At 39.9% G+C, this 17,510-nt stretch overlaps 1 long non-coding RNA gene across 1 annotated transcript in view; it reads right to left on the bottom strand.

The window, feature by feature from the left end:
- LOC139795697 (uncharacterized) overlaps positions 1-16,237 on the bottom strand; it is a 96,254-nt gene extending 80,017 nt beyond the window's left edge. Inside the window, exons 1-3 of the long non-coding RNA XR_011725653.1 lie at positions 15,572-16,237; positions 12,276-12,342; positions 10,586-10,631 (exon numbers count right to left, since the gene is read on the bottom strand). This is a non-coding gene — a long non-coding RNA (uncharacterized lncRNA). The remainder of the gene's footprint in view (positions 1-10,585; positions 10,632-12,275; positions 12,343-15,571) is intronic.
- Between the last annotated feature and the right edge of the window lie 1,273 nt (positions 16,238-17,510).

Below are 17,510 nucleotides of genomic sequence, written 5' to 3'. Positions count from 1 at the left end.
TTTAAGGAAGCACCACATGGGATCACTTATTATGAAGTCAGGCCTCAAATTAAACACATGGAAAAGAGAAATGCTTTGGTAATTTACTCTACGCCTACCTCTAAAAATCCCTGTTTCATCTTCTGCACTGCCTGCTCGGTTCTGTGTCAAATTGTCTCCTAATGTACTCCTAAGTCCTGCCTGTCTCTTGTTACTGCACAGGCGTGTGCCAGGCAGGGAGCCAGCTGGAGGCAAACCTCTTGATGGTTAACTCAGAGCAGCTGATTCTCTGCCTCCTGCAGTTAGTGTGATCCACTGGGGCAGGAGAACCACACTTCCCCTCCATGCCCCAGTCCTGAGCACACCTGCCTTCCAGCACTATCACACACTGCTCTTCAAGCTGGAATAAAGACACCATTGCAACAGCTGGACTAATTCACTCCAACCTAAAGGTTTTTATACAAATTTCCTTTTTTTTTTTTAAAAAAAACAACAACAACAACAAAAAAAAAAAAAACCAAAAAAAAAAAAAAAAAACAAAAAAAAAAAAAAAAAAACCAAAAAAAAAACCAAAACAACTTGATCAAATTCTTTCTTCCTGGTGAGGAGTTAAAAAAGCCCAACCTGCTGAAAGGGACAGTGTATTTCCACAAATTCAAAATTATCTGAATATAGGAGTTTGAAAATACAGTACTTTATTTCCCATTCATACAGGGCATTTTAAGATCAGGATGGTCAGACAAGAAGGAACTCTTTGAAAAGCACTAACCTACACACACAGACACCCCCCTATACATGTTCCTGTTTGATTTTGAGTTCCAGCACCCCAGATGCCCATGATGGACTGAGAGCAATAAGGACTGCAGTGGCAGACATTAACTACTTTCCTCTAAGCAAATCAGCCACAGCAATACCAGCTTTCCCTCTCCTCAGCATCAGTAGATACAAAACACACTGCAGAGCTGCATATTCTTGTGACCACAAAGCCTTCTCTACTCAGTACCTACAGGACTGTATTTATTCCTGGGTTCCTAAATCAGACAAGGCATTTACTATGTTGAGAAGGTTACCTGCTTGCATACCAAAATGCATGTACAACTTTCAGCCATGCAGCACACACAACACAGAGCTGCAGAGCTTCAGGAATAAATCAGTATTATTCCTCATGCAAACCTAGACCTGCCCCTCTGCCAGGTCTCAGTTCAGTAATGTAACAGCCAGACTTTCAGACAGAGAAGCCTTTCCAGAAAGACTCAGACTCTGCTTTTTGTGCCTTTCCTCTCCAACTTTCCCCCAGAAGACCAGCCACATATACATTGGATCTAGATTTACATGACTTGCACCTCCCCAGATCAGCCCAACTGAAAACCTAATTAGTTGTTTCTCTAGAAAGTTCACAAGAGAAGACAAATCTCCAGAAACTGAACCTATTTCATAGAAATCAGAGAGTAGATGAATTTTTAAAAAATGCACAGAAACACCTTCATTGAAATGCTCCCAAGCCTAGATGAGAACTAACTTTGCTATTCAGATTTGGAGCAGACATTTCTGAAAAAGGCAGAAAGCCTTTTAAATACCAACTCATCCAACAGAGAAGTAAAAGGGTACAGGCACACTAAGAGAAACAGGGAAAAATGTCTTCTTTGCAGGCAACAAGTACCAGGACATACTGAGATAGCTACAGAGGCACCAAGATCCTTTTGTGAACCTATAAACAGGATTTCATCCCCATACCCTCCACTTAACCTATCCAGCACCACACCTTCTTCACTATTGCAATTCACCTCTTCTTTTTCCCCAACCTCCATTTTAAAAAACTTCCTCTTTCTCGACCTTAATAACCAATTCCCACACCTTAACACCCACTTTGCTTCAGCAGCCCATCACTCACCTCTATTATTCAAAGCAGAAAATCAGAGGCTGCAGCTCACTGGAAGTCAGCTTCTCTTTTAGTTTTGCAGTGTAAGAGAATTAAAAAAAACTAACTATAAATCCACAACTACTATACTTCTTCAGAGAAAAAAGAATCCCACACAGAACAGACCTAAGCTCGACTGCAAATGTCCTCAAGTAAGGCAGCAAAGCCTGCCCACAGCACGTGGGCTTCTCACAGGTGCACACCTGTTTGTGTGCCACCACTTGTGGCACAGGTGTAAGGAATTGAAGCCTAATCACCACCCAGCCACATTTTTATTGGTTCAAAAAGGCAACAGCATCATCTCAGCAATGATTTACAGCTGCAACAAATGCCTCTGTGCATGGCTGCAAACAAACCATGTTTTCTTTCCACTGTTTTATTTGCAAGAGTATTACCAAAATAAGTTTTTTTAAAAGTGAGAAGGGGTGCTTTTCCCGAGGAGTTCTAGAATTCTACAAAAAATTGCAGGAAGGCTAGAGTTTTCCTCATGGTAAATAGGTTTGTTTCTCTTCATTTCTATCATTTCTCCACTGATTGATCTTCAGGATTAGCCCAAGAGAGGAAAGCAAATTAACCACCTTTAGACTGAACCACTGCCTTATACTTTTTCATGCATTCTTCTATGGAAAACTATAGTAAAGTCAGAACCTTCCATCCCCTTAGAATGGATTTTGTTGGCATTGAGCAGGGTGAAGATATCACCTTAGCTGTAATATTCAATGCTGCTCTGTGATGAGTGGGAAAACATTGCCAAAGCACCAGCCCAAGAGAATGGGGTGAGCACCATGGAGCAGCACTTGCCCATTTCTCTGCAGTTCTCATCACATTAAAGAGGCTGGGCACTTCTTCTGGACTACATGGACACTGGGTTAAGCTTCATGGATATTTTGCTGGATTTGTCTCCTGGAGCAGACTGAGAAGGGGAATCTTCAAGCTGATCAGGAACAGTCAGTGCGTACTGGCTCCAAAATAAATGAATATTGTCTATGAGGAATCAGCGGAGATCTTTCCATTGGCAATCAGGAAAGCCATTAAAAACATTTTGAAAAGTACAAGCAGAATCCCATCTTCATTATCAGTAATCCTGGAAGGAGGAGAAGCCAAGCAACTTGTATGTGTAAAATCTCAGTTAGATAATTTCCTTCATGTTTCACGAGAGAGAATTCTGCTTTCCTCTTTCCATGTAGTAAGAGAGCCAAAGTTTTCCCATGCATTTTATTCCAAGTTTGTTCTCTATTTTATACCTTCATTAGTATTTAACCCTTGTGGTTATATGTGGTTGTACACAATGGTCCATTGCACTAAACTACGCATTCTCACTTTTAAGACTACCATATGAAAAACAAAAGTCACAGATTGGTTTTAAAATAAATTGTAGAGTGAGCTGTAGATACAGACAAGTGATCCACAGTTTGAACAGCAGACATCCTGTACTTTGTTAGCAGAATTTATCTTCAGTAGCTGTTACAGAATTATTGAGGCTGGAAAGGACCAAGTCCAGCCTGTGACCTAACCCCACCACATGGGCCAGGCCATGGCACCAAGTACCACATCAACCTTTCCTTAAACACCTCCAGGGATGGTGACTCCACCACTTCCCTGGGCAGTCCATCCCAATGCCTGATCACCCTCTCCATGAGGAAGTGCTTCCTGATATCCAACCTAAACCTCCCCTGGTGCAGCTTCAGGCCATGCCCTCTCCTCCTGTCAGTGTTCTGCTCCTTCAAACAAAAACTGACTTTCTAAAGTACCTCTTACCATTTACTTCTCTTATTATCTATGTGCTTATCATGAATATATGGGTTATAGGGTTGTACGTGTGTTGTGTTGTTTCTAATATTTAGTTTAAAGTGTTTGTTGCACAATGTAGTAGGAAATGTGGTGAGGAGTACCTGTGGTTAGGCTGAAAAACAGCAGTGTTTGGGTTAGCTCCACTTCTATGCAGAGCACTGTGGAAAGGCACTCGGAAGCTGAAAACTCTCAAGGTCCCTCTTCTTCTCCACAGACCAAGCTCCTCTTTTATAGAAGGAACTGATCTATACCTGAAACACAGCCCCTTGCAGAATAAAAAAGGGCAGGTGCTAGAATACAGCAATTCCTGACAGGAAAAAATTATTGTAACAAACTCTTCTGGATTGGTGGTTTTCATATATTAAAGTTCAGTAAAAGAGTAGATTTCACACATCTCTCAGTTGTAGTTGTGAGACTGTTCTGTAGAGCCTGACTAGCATTCAAAATTATTTTGTCCTTCATCTTCTTTGATATAAACTCACACCTTTCTACTTTACCCTGTTTTCTCCACTGTTTTCTGCTGTCACTGTGTCTAGAAATCAATGCCTAAGTCATACCAATTCTTTTCTGAACAAGACTCACTCTTGAGGAATCCTTTTATGCTGGGAGCAGAAACAGGAACTTGTTCAATTACAAAGAATTTCTCTACCATCAAATTAAATGCCAGTCTTCTACTACTACCAATATAAGCATTTATGTTCTTCTAAAAAAATAGTGCTTCATAAAAAGGTGTGTCCATCCCATTAGTGGCTTCCAGTTGTCCCTGAATTATGGTTTGACCTAATGTATTTGCTCTTTTATTTTTTTTTTAAGCACTGCACCAGAACAGGATGTCCTACAAGAACTGGCAGTGAAACCTGTGATCATTACAAATGCAGTACTACATTTTGTAACATTTTTGATGAATCACTGCATAAATATTTGGCCTGAGCATCATTTCTGCAAGCTTGAATTTACTTTTCTCACCCTATTTTCTTGTCCCTTGATGCTTTGATCTTGTGTAAAAGGAAGAATGGACCATAAAAACACATACAGATATTCTGGCTTCACAAAACATGTTTTTTCCATTTTAACAGTTTATAATGGGGTTTCTGATTTCTTGAAGAACTGTAAAAAGAGAAACCGTGATTTCCCCAAAAACTGGGGAAAAAGAAAACCAGAAGAAAGGTATTCAGAAGAGTTATAAAAGAGATTTGAGAGTATTCCAGTTAAAGTTCACCAGAACAAGTATCTCAAGATGTATATTATGAAATGGATATACCTTCTGTAAAGAATAGCTATAATTGTACACTGAAAATTAAGGCTTTTCATACTGTCATAAAATTACATTCACTTAAAAAGATCTACAGTGAAAGCAGAAAGATTCGCTGAGTGTGGGGAGGGAAAATATGAAATATGTAAAACAGATAGGAAAGAAAATAAACCCCAAAATTAATTGTGAAGTTAGAAAAATGGAAAGACATAAAACTGAGGGAAAGCGCTGTGCTGCTTGCAAATCATAGAATTGTTAGTTTTCTACTAATACATTTTTTATTCCTATTTTCCTCTGTAGAGTGCCAAAACTGTCACTGGTTTTATTGCTAAGCTATCAAAAACTATATAGCCATATAAAAACTAAATTATCCATCAGGAGATGAGAAAAATTAAGTCCACGATAAATACAAGAAATGTACATATGCTTTTTTAAAAACAGGAAGATCCCTGCAGATATTCCAAATTCTCTGACTGCCAATAGCTTGGATGAGGACCAGCAAGGCAGTGAAGAAAATGTACTTAAGTTATCTTCAGTTCTTTCTTTTCTTGCTGATATACATTAAAAGGCACATTTCCAAACGGACATTTTATAAACTGCTCACATATTTGTAATGTACACATGGTGTAACTTGATGTAGCCAAATAATCATTGTAGGCTCAGAAGTTCATACCCAACATTTGCACTCAGTTTTAGTTTTCAGTTTACCTTTGTCAAGAAGTTTTTAGGTTCTTGATGAAATAGTTTGGCCTCCAAGTTATGTCTGAGGGTCCTGCTTTTAATGAGTGTCTTTGCATCGTCAAAGAATGAGCTAAGCACAGTGACCCATGATTTTTTAAGAAGCAGCAACATTTCTTTTGGTGCCCATGAATAACTAAAATGATGTTCTGTACAGGTACAATCCCAAAATGACAACCATCAAGATCACTGTTTATATCTGGTGACCCCCTGTCCTGTTAGGTAAGAATCTATGGACTAGATAGATAAAACTGTCTCTCAAGCAACCCAGGAAGGCCTTGCCCTGCTGCAAATCCAACTGAAAGCTTCTCTGATGTGAACCATTTCTTTTGGGCCTTGTCTTGGGTCAGTGCAGTAGTGTTTGGGAACCAGAGGGGGCCACAGGGGTGGCTCCTGTGAGAAGCTGCTGGAACAAGAACTTAAGAAAGAGGAAAAATGTTCTTTCATCAGCTTGAAAAAGTTGTGAAATTTATCTATCTAGTCTGCTATTCTCAGCTACAGGATAGCAATACTACTTGCTCTTTTGCAGACAGACTAAGTGATGTAAGAGAAATAAGTACTAGGGGGTAAAAAAGAGGCACTTAAAGATAGTGCCTGTTTATTTATCACAAAACATTCGTCTCCCCTTTCTTGAGAAGTTTAGAAAAGCAGTGCTTTTTTATCCTTTCAATAAATATTTTTTTCTCTCTCAATTCAGACTATTAAAAATAATAGGAGGAATACAATACAGCTTTAAATGGGAGTTTATATATCACATGCTTCATAGAGCTGCTTTTATTTCACTTCAGATTAACAAAGCCCGTATGCTGAGACTTTGGAATGGACCTTACAAAGCAGCAGAACCATTAACCCTGAAGCACATGCTTCCCATTTAATGCTGCTGAGGTAACATTCTTTGTGAAAGTGAGAGAAACAAGAACACAAACTTGCAGGAAAAATAAAAGTCTGAGTGTCCTCCTTTTGAACAGAATTAAGGTCAGTTTGGACACTTGAAAATATGAAGTGAGAGGCCACGGCCTTACAAAGAGCTTCTCAATATGATCCCAAGAGTTACAATGCTCAGCTTTCCTTTAGTATGCCATAGCTCACTGTCATTTCCTCTCAAGAGGCTCAACATATTTTGCCATCTCAATTTCAAGTGAAAGGTCTCGCTTACATCAATGTTATTTCAGTTTTAACCAGCATCACTCAAATGATTTATAAGCACGCCCAACAAAAAGAGCACTTTTGTAGCTGTAGCAAATGAGCCCAACAGAGTTACTTGGGGGCAAAGCAGAAAGGAATTTGATCTGGCATATTTGCAAAAGTCATGAATTACTGTTATGCATAGAAATCAAACTAATCTTAATAATGTTTTACCCTTCTACCAGCTCAATGCAAGAGTGATGTATTTGGGTTTTCTCTCAATGAGTTTAGTGGAGCCTACATACAAGTCCTAAATCCTGCTTTTGTTAATACCTCCATACATTAAAGCCTGCTCAGATTTCCTCAGCTACTGTCACACTGTTTTACACTTGAAACTCTTTCTGCACTCTTTTCATCTGGTGAATCTGAAAAGGTGCAGACCAGAGACTCTGCAAGGTTCAAGCTGAACTCAAAAGAGACTGACAAACGCAGGAAAGAGCTGGAATTTGGTATCCAGTGGATGCCCTGTACTTTTGGAACCTTGCCAAAGAAAAGAAAAACTGAATGCAGAAGAAAAGAGGAAAAAAACTTATGATTAGGAGAAGCTGACAAACTCAGGGCTAAAATTCCCATCTATGCCAGTGGAAGCTGGATCAAGGCTCCTGTAAACATATGGCCTTTCACTCAAAGCAAGTCTGCCCTTTGAAGCACACATTTGCAAAGCCTTCCAACAGTAATGATGCAGGATTTACTGGAGCTGAAGCCAGATTCCAAAGCCTGCACTGTTATCTGGGAGCAGCTTGGAAAGAATAAGAACTTCTCTCTCTTTCTTTCTTCCTTTCTAAGGGAGACAAAAGTTTTGGTCTTTTTACTTCCATGTTTAAACACTTAAATTCATAATTCCACTTCGAAACTCCAACATTATCTCTTCCTCCTGACTCAAGTGAGAATTTTTGGATGCTGAGCATTTCTGGAAATAAAAGATGTTATTTAATGGGCAAGACAATGAAGATGCAGACTACTTGGAGCATCCCTCTTTGACAATCTTGCCTTAAGCTTCAGAAGTACCAGATGCTTTTTGCTGCAAGACCAATGTTAATTTTCAGACAGATCTACCAGCAGCTGCACAATACCTTTTCCTAATCTTGCAGATAGTTTGAATTAACATTCCTGATATTGGATGCAAATACATGCACTGGATTGCTAAGGCTTAAAAGTGTTCTTATTGTAACTTAGAATAAGCAAAGGTGTACTATCTTCCTGTTTGTTCACCAAGCTGATTTCCTCACACTTACATATCCTTTAGACTCAAGTTAGACTCCTCTAACTAATAAACCAACCAACAAACACACCAGAGTCCTTCTCTGGCATCACCCAGTCTACTCCTGTCTCTCAGTTGATAGTTTCTTCTCTACTTTCTGGTGCCTCTTCCTCACTAGTGCACCACCAAGTCTTTTTCTGATGGGCCTGCACACATGCAACACTCCCCCATATAAAAAGACAATATATGCCTGCACTCTTCCCTTTTGGTAGGGGAGGGTTTACCCCCCACCCCCTTTTTTTTTTATTTGTGCTTTTTTTGCTTTGTTTTATACTGTAAATCCAGTATCAGGGAAGAAGGATTAACAAAAGCATCCTCATATGACATTTTTGCCAGCAGATAGCTGATATTCCTTGGCAATATTACATGTAAGAAATTACCCTTTGCTTGCATTATCCCCGAGTTTCCTCTGATGTATTTAACTTCTTATTCTAACCCATTTGTTTGCTGTGTTTCACAGTTGACAAAGTTGCAGTTCAGTGAGTCCAGTGTCTAAATTTGTGTTTCAGTGAGGGTAGGTACATTCAAGATTAAAGAAAGGTGAAACACTGCAGATAGAAGTCACTTGTGTGCAAGGGTGGACTTAAGTACTGAATATATCTTGTTCAAATTAAAGCCTGAATCATCACATCATCCTTGTACAGCCCAAATTACAATTGGTCTACTAACTTTTTATCCATAAATACAAACTGTGGGCAAATCCCATCTTCCCTTTCTTTTTCTTTTGTTTTCTTTAATGGGTGGTCTTGTTACAATTCAATGTCATGAAGTAGGCCAATATTGAGATTTCTGTTCAATTTTCTGTGCTGTAATTGGCCACTTCATTTTCACTGATGTCTAGAAAATAATCTTTCTTTATGCTCTTTGTATCCAAACACACACCAGAAACAAACCTGTGACTCTTCTGGTGTGCTATGAGTAACCATGGACATGTTGGGAAAGGAAATGCATACATGCCACTACAATTAAAACACTAAATTGTTAGTAATCCCCTAATATCTCCCAAATGCAGAAATTCTAAACAGTGTGAAGTCATCTGCATAACTCCTCTTTTCAGCTGCCAGGGTCCACAAGCTGGGTCTTCCATACTGGTGATTATCATGGGAGGTGAGACAGCATTCCAGATTTTGTGGACTACTATTTAATAACACAGCACCACTCAGTACAATACAGTGCATCCTTTATACAGCCACTGACTCTCCCATCTACTAAAGCAGATTTTTTTTTGGGTATTCCCTTTATATTATGATTTCTCGTGCTTTCTCATCATACTCTGGTAGATGTCTGCCTTTTCTGACACATCCACTTGCAAAGCCTGACAGCTCCACATGCTGCCTGTGGAATTCCACTGCTAATGGAATAGTTAAGAATTGCAGTTTTAAAAAGCTACTTCTTATTTTTCAGAAAGTGCCTACTTTATTTATTCCTGCAGTGAAGAGATGTGTTCTAAGGATAGAGAAAATATGGCAGAAACACTGCACTTATTGTTAGTTCTCTTAGTGATAATGACTGAAGTCTTCATCACTTCCTAAACCTCCAGTCCCAGAACTCTCAAGTCCTACCAGAAAACAACCCATTTTGTGTACAGACAGGGTAAAGTTTACCAAACCACTATGCACAGACTTCTCCCAGTTAAAAGGAGCCAATGTTTTTAAGCTGTCCCTCTACAGCAACCAGTACAGTAACATGTATCTCAGAGGGTTTCACTAAAGATCCTCAGGAAGCACCAAAATTCAACTACTGAATTTTGCCAGTAGTCTTTTCTCAGGAACTGGCAATTTAGCCACTGAATCCCAATTGTACACATGCTAAAGAGAATAGTTTCTTGACTCAGGATTTATCCTTTTTCTAAAATAAAAATTCTCAAAAAAAAAAAGCTTAAAGGCCCAAATTTCCAGAAAATAATACCCAAATTATGATCATGGGAAGGAATGAAAGAGGTAGCTCTCTGGCAGATGTTAAAATCTGTACATCTTCTGCACAAATGCTGTAAATTTAAAACAGGGAAAACAAAGACATGTTTTCCCTTTACACTGAGACTCTAAATTAAGACATGAAAATTGGGTCTTGTGAGGTTACAAAAATGCTGACAGCTGAAAGTTTTTGTTCCCACATTACAGTTTCCACCTTTTTTTTTTTTTTTTTTTGTTTGACAAGTCCATTCTTTCATTTGAGACAAATACCAATTCTAATGAGAGAGTTGTGGGTGTAGACTGAAAAAAAATGAATATTTTGTTTGTTCTTCATGGCTCATCAATGATTTGATGCTGACTCTAAAAAACAGTTGTGTAAAATCTTAGCTGATGACAATGGGCAAGCACAGTTTGAGCTATAGGGAAGCTAATGGGAAAACAAAACTACATCAGTTTATTTTTCTAATTCAAAACTAAACTCCACTTGAAGCCCTGAATTATTCCTGCTCGTTCACTTAACTGGAAGAGAAAAAACTTTGTTAACTTACTGGGAGTCACCATTTGGTCTCAGCTGTAGGGCTGTCCCCTGTAAACCTGTTTTGAGAAAAAGACAATCAAACATTGCACAACAACAATTTATAGCTGAGTTTTCACTTGCACTGTGCTATAGATGGAATATTCTCATCTCTCCCACAAAAGTTAATCACAGCACGGTACCACATTTTGAACTCTTATCATGGTCTAGTGCTCTGAATTGCAAAATACATCAGGGACTTAACTATTTGGATAAAAAAACTATAGTTGACTGTGTGAAGGGAAGACTAAATTTATCTTAATTTAACTTATTTAACTTAATTTATCAGAGTCTCTGCATTTAATAGCGGGCTACTGAGGCCACATAATCATTTTTCTTCCTTTCTGACCCCTTATTCCCTGCCCAAGCTTGCATCAAAATTGGAAGAACTGGTAAGAAACTTTTCCCAGAATTCCAGATGTCAGATAAAGGAGGGGAAAAAAAAAAAATATATATATATATATATCCCTAAAAACTGTTTTGGGGGCACAGAGACTACTGTCAACTAAGGAAGTGAATGGGTAGAACTTGTACCCAGGTCTTCCTGGCTGGAAAGACACATTGATATGGAAACAAGCAAAGCCTAGATTGGGAGGGAGGAAGGATGCTTTTCTAGGTTTTGAGCAGAGTGCATTCACTGAATTTGTAGTGGCAAACTGGTTTGCAGACCTCAGGAAAAAAAGAAAGATAAAAAACCAAAACCAAACAGTAAGCAATGTAAACTGACTTCTGAAAACCATCTTTTAGTTCTTATTTGTTTCTTTGTGTTTCGTTAATACCCTTACAATTTTCAGCATTTAAATGTAGGTGACTTGTATGACACCAGAAGTAACAACCAGGTTCATATTTTCTGTGTGCCACGTGGAGTGTTACACCTGGGGCTGTTTTATGTGAAGATACTTGGCAAAAGCCTTCCCCAGAGGGTACAAGTTGAAGCCTACTAAACAGTGGGGTAACAGCCATGGAGGAACTCTGGAAAAAATCCCACTAACCCCCAACTTCTCAGCCCTCTGCTGAATCTGAAGCCCAACTGTGACTTCTGCTGCTCCTAGTTATGCCAGTGCCCAATGGAACAAGGCTTCAGTGTTTGCAGACTTATTTTTCTTGTCTATGCCTACAAAACCTTAATTTCAGGAGAGCAAGTGGTAATGCAGCTCTGGATTTTGCATCAACAACTGGCAAATTTCCAGCCACTGAATAAGGTCATAGTCTATTACACTTAAGGCCCTGAAAGATCCTAGACACATTCCACAATTTATGGAGATACCACATTCCTGCACACAGCACATTACAGATGCCTTAACACATGCATAGAAGAGAGGAACCTCCTAGAGCTCTTAAATCCTTTCAAGTGTGAAATGCAGGCAGAAATTTTTGCCCTTTTTGTCCTCTCATGCAGAAAAGACATCAATTTAAACAGCTTCAACTTCAGTGTTCTTTCAAAGTTTGGAAAATGACAAGCATTAGGGTTAATTACAATCTACAGAAATCCACAAGCTATCGTGAGCATCAAACCCAAGAAAGTGTAGCATTTCTAATTAGTATTTCAGATAATTATATTTTTAAGAAATGCTCTTTGCAATTGAGCACATTGCCTGCAAAATGTAGGTATAAAGAGAGAAGACAGGAAATACTGATAATCAGGATTAAATATAAAAATTTACCAAGTTGTTAGTGGGCATTTTAAGAGAAGTCTTGAATATGTGTTGTATCCATAGGAGTTCAAAGGCCCTGCAAAAGATGAAAAATAAGATGAAGGAACTGAGTACTAAGCCTGCCTTGAAAACAAATAATTGAGCATAAAGGTGTTATTTTTTCATTCTTGAGTTGAAACATTATATGCTCTCTATTTCTGACATTCTATGAAACACCTCTTAAGGATCAGAGTGCATGAAGTGGCAGTAGGACCAGCCCACTCCCACTCTTTTGTGGTTATCAGCATTACAAAGGTTATACCCTTTCCAGGCATTATGGGAATATTTTTAGAAAGTATGTTTTCAGACTTTTGTATCCCTATGGAGCCTTTTACAACACAATAACATTTATTTTTTTAATGTAATCAATACTGTTATTTGCCCTTCAGAAATCTGTTCCCTACAGCTAAATCAATCCCCCTACTCATCTTCAAAGGATGAGGAAATTATTTCGATGAAGAAACTGGAAAATTGTGCAGCTTCTCAGAATAAAGAAATGAGTGCTACAGAAATGACAGCCAGATCTGGGTTTCCTAAGCTTCCAGATACATTCTCCTTTCACAGGACTTTTGCCCCAAGGTCAAAATGCTTTTAAACACATGGATGAATTTTGAGGCCAGTCACTAGAAGGTGAACAAGTGTGGCACCCTGACACATTGTCACAACAGGTGTATAGGACCAACCACAGAGTTCATCCAGCTGTGCATAAGGGGAAGAGGATTCTTCCTTAATATGAAAATACAGACCTGATTATTGTTTCTTTCCCAAATAATATGCCTTTGAAATCAACAGTTTATGATCCACATTTTTAACTATTTATAAATATATATAATCTTACTTGCAATATCACCTTATTTGGATATTTTTAGTATTTCATATGAAACAGTGAACAGACAAACACGTCAGCCTTGTGGCTTAAGCCCTATAACCAAACCTGAGCACTAGTGACTTATGTCCAACTTTTATCCTAGAGAGAACCCACCCTGGCAACATGAATGAAAACAATAGTTTAAACATCTCTAAGTAATCTGTTGAAGAGAGAGTATAGCACAATATGGCATATTAAAAACATTCTTTGCATATTGAAAAAAAATAAATTACATGGTGCCATGGAGAAAATCAATTAAATTAGAGAAGGTAGGGATTAATAAGAAAATTAAGAAACTGGCAGCCCCTGACAGTAACTGTGAGATGCCATATTTTACAATATAGCCCTCTGTATTTTGAAAAGCCACATCACACCACACCATGCTAACAGGAAACAGTAAGAGACAGTGCTCCTGTGGCTTGTTATAGTGCTCTGTTCTCAGTGCCCTGAGAAGCAGAATGCATATTCCTGCCAGCTGAAGAGACACAAAACTTCCATAGCAGAAACCAGATTGGCAAGATACTGCCTTCTTATTTGAAGCTGTCAATTATTTACAGAGGATGGGGCAAAAGGATACCTTGTGGATCTTGGTGACTCAATGAGACAATAGAAAAAAAAAAAAAAAGTTTCGCTGGTAATTTTGCTCTATCTCCTGTTAAACACAAGGTGGGTTCTTGATCTGCCTGTCTGCCAGCTGTGTTTGTCCTGACCCCATAATCTGCTGTAATAAGTACAGTGGGAGCCTGAGGAGCTGTTTCCACAATGGTAGAGGCCCTGCTCAAAAGCTGGTACAACTGTAGCATTGGTGTACAGCTGTACTTCACACCTTTTCCTTTAGCAATACCAGTGCAGTAGCACACACCCTACACAGGTAGGTTTCAAGGAGAAACATTATTTTGTAGCCTGCTGCTAACTGATTCTTTTTGTTCAAAAATACTAAGGATTAGGTTAAGCAAATGAAAATAATAATATGGTCTAAGGAAATATTAGCATATTTTATGTGCATGTTCCTTTAGGATCAGCACAGAAGTTTTTGTTGTGAATGAAGTCCAAAAGGAGTAGAGCACCACTGGATCTGTCCTGTTTCTCCTTCTCAGCAGTAACATGCCTGGTGTCTCAGTAATTACACTCCTAACAGAACTGAGGCCACACTGACTACATGGCCTGCGTATCTCCCTGGATTTCTCATGTTGTTTGGGAAGGCTGAGACACCACCTCCGTGTGTGGCAATCCATAAAATGGCCTCCACTGGGTTTTCTCTAAGTAAGAGAAATTCATCAAAGCACATCTTAAATTACTTACTATGGCATCATCTTGGGCTAAAATGAGAGCCCACATCAGGAAAGAAGCTGTAAGGGCTGGGAAGGCGTGGGAACTGAAAGATGACACATGGGAAGAGATGCCATGTGCCTGAAGAGAAACTGTGCTATTCCAGTTTACGAGACTGAGCCTGCAGGGAATACCCTAAACAAGTATCATGAAGAGCTTGCTTAGGGTGCATGCAACCCAACTGGGTGATCACAAAGACTACACCAGAACAGCAGCTGACACAGCCATGTGTCTGAGATGCACTGCAACTCCAGGCAGATGTGTACAAACCCAGTGGTTACTTGCAAATTATTATTTCTTGGTTTTTTTGAAAGACAACTAAAGAAGCTGAATACCTACATGCCACTTCCTTTCAATTAGAATAAAGGTCTTACTTCCTTAGATGCTTGACAATTCCTCACTAGACTTGCTGGGTATTTCTAAAGGAGCTCCCATTACAAGGCTCCCATTATCAGTTACAGAAAGCCTTCCTGCCTTTCAGTAGGTCCAGGTTTGGTTTTCTTTGCCATTTCAAAAATGAAGCTATCTTCATAATAAATCTTACCTGTAGGCAGTGAGCAGTGCTAAAAAGGATCCAAGGAAATTTTTTTGTACTTTGTACTTGTTCTTTGCAAATTCATACTCTGACAGTAGATTTTAGGATCTCATATCTAAAGCCCCAGAGTAAATGTCAAGAACTCAAAACATAGTGAAAACAAAGGCCTTGATTAGAAAAAGTATCATAGAAAAGAGAGTAAATAGCACTTGCAGCTTAACTGCTACCTTTCCATGATTGCAGTTCAAATTCAAGGTGCTAGCCTGCCATTTTTACTTTTATATAAAGTAAAAAATGTTTCTTGTGACAAGGGAGAGACAAATGCTGTTTATATTTATTTTTTCTGAAGATGCTTGAAGACTCCTGTAATTATTCTATATTTTTTAATGCTTTAGCACGTTTCTGACCATTCTGACCTCGTTTCTGAATGTTATTTCAGCACGGGACTCCAGAGCAAGGGGACTCGGGCTGAGTTTTACAGTACCTGTGGAGCAGGCTGCTACTGCCACCTTGGGGAGGACTCTTTCCACGTACCTTCAGAAGCCTAAGCGAGCGTCACATAAATCAGTTGGATTTTGTCTCTGTGATATCCTCCCAGAAAGACAACTTCTTAAAACCCTCTTGCCCGTGCTGTTGTAAGACCTTCCAGATGTGTCCAAACTCGGACTGTATCACACTCACAGTATTACTGGAAAGAAATGCCTTATTTTTGTAGGGAATTCTGCTTAGCCAAGTTTTAGATATTACTTAAGCAGTGCCTCATTTACACTGCTCTTAATTTTACAGTCTTCTTGCCAGCATACAACCCCTGTTCTGCATCCAGCTGGACAAGCTGTATTTTGCAAACAACACTCCCCTGGCTTCTGGGATTCCAGCTTTCTTGGTACTCTAGAAGATACCCTGTGCCCACCTTCTCCCTGAGGATAGCAGCTCCACTAATCTATTTCCCTTCCACATTCCCACACGGCCCTTCATCTCTCCACTCCCTCCTAAAACTCAGCCACCAGGCAGAGTAGATCCTTTGCTGTCCTCCTGCGGGAGCCACAGCCATTCCACACCGCCTGCACCTCACACGGACGGCTGCGCGTCTCCACAGCACGTCCACCTGGGTCGCCTTTTTTTTTTTTTGTTTGTTTGTTTGTTAATTTCTTTCTGATGGCTTTGGACCCAGTGGAAAACATCATCCAGAGATGATCTGGATGAGATCACCCAGCAGAGGTGCCGGGCTGGGCCCTCACCCCACCCTCGCCTCACCCTCACCTCACCTTCACCTTCACCCTCACCCTCACCCTCACCTCACCTCACCTCACGCGCACGGCCGCTCCCCTGCGAACGCCTCCCCTCAGCTTCCCGCCTTTTTTCCCGGCCCCTCCCCGGCTCCCTTTGCCTCTGGGCTCCCTCCGTAGTTTCCCATTCCCGACTCTTTTCGGGTCTCCCTGCTCTCCCTCGGGCTTCCCTGGTTCCGGGAACCCCTCCCTCCGCCTCAAACTATGGCAATTTTTAAAAAGCACAGCACTCACTGCTATCGGTCTGAAGGTAGCTCCCTCAGACCCGGAGCTGTCTGAAAGCAACCGATGTGCCTCTGGGATCTTAAAAACATCCGGCAACAAAATAATTACACAGCCAAGTAGCACAAACCATGAACTCCTTGGTGAGGGTGGACATGAATTTCCATGAGGAGGCTGTGATGGCACCATTAGGTCCTACCTTCTGCCCAAGCACTGGCTGTGCTTGTGGCACCACAGTGGGAGGCAGGAAGGCTTCCAGAGGAACTGAGGTGTCACCCCAGGATGTGGCACCAAGAGGAGCCCTGGTTCTTGCTGTAATGACAGATGCCTCAGTACCCTTGGGGTAAAGATGTGCCACAGAGACCTTATCTATCACAGGCTTATCTAAACCTTTCCTTCTGAAGAGACAAAGAAGGGCTCACTCTACTTTTTTGTTCCATCACAAGACCCTGGTCATTAAAGCCCAAATTTGCAGCTGTTCTACTAAAGGGACAGGAGTTCAAATCACCTACTTCTTTCTCACTTGTAGATAATTGTCTAAAAAGTCAAGATAGGTCTCTTCTGGACAACCTTTTTATCCTTGCTTTTAGTGCTAGCATAGCGTGGCAAAGAAGGATGCTTGCAGTGTATCAAGCCAACATGTATCAATGTACATGGCTGGCCATAGTGTGTGCCTTCACTTTTCTTCCTCATTCAAAAATACATATTTTTTTAAATTTTAATCCACATTTTGATTATTTTTTTTCCAGATTTGTTAAGCAAACAGCTTTACATCTGCATATGGTTTACATTGTGCTTTGAAAATACTGCAGCTCTTAATTAATTGCAACAATAAAGGAAAGTGCATATGCTCTTCACATGCATGTTTGAGCACACATTTGAGAACATGCAATACAAAGTAATGCCAGTACCTCCTTTATCACTTTCACATTTAACTACTGATAGAACTCAAGTAACTTTCAAAA

Source organism: Heliangelus exortis, chromosome 4, assembly GCF_036169615.1.
Source record: "Heliangelus exortis chromosome 4, bHelExo1.hap1, whole genome shotgun sequence".
Classification (NCBI taxonomy): Eukaryota; Metazoa; Chordata; class Aves; order Apodiformes; family Trochilidae; genus Heliangelus; species Heliangelus exortis.
The sequence above is the reverse complement of the archived record's forward strand: the minus strand, read 5'-3'. Positions and strand labels throughout refer to the sequence as shown.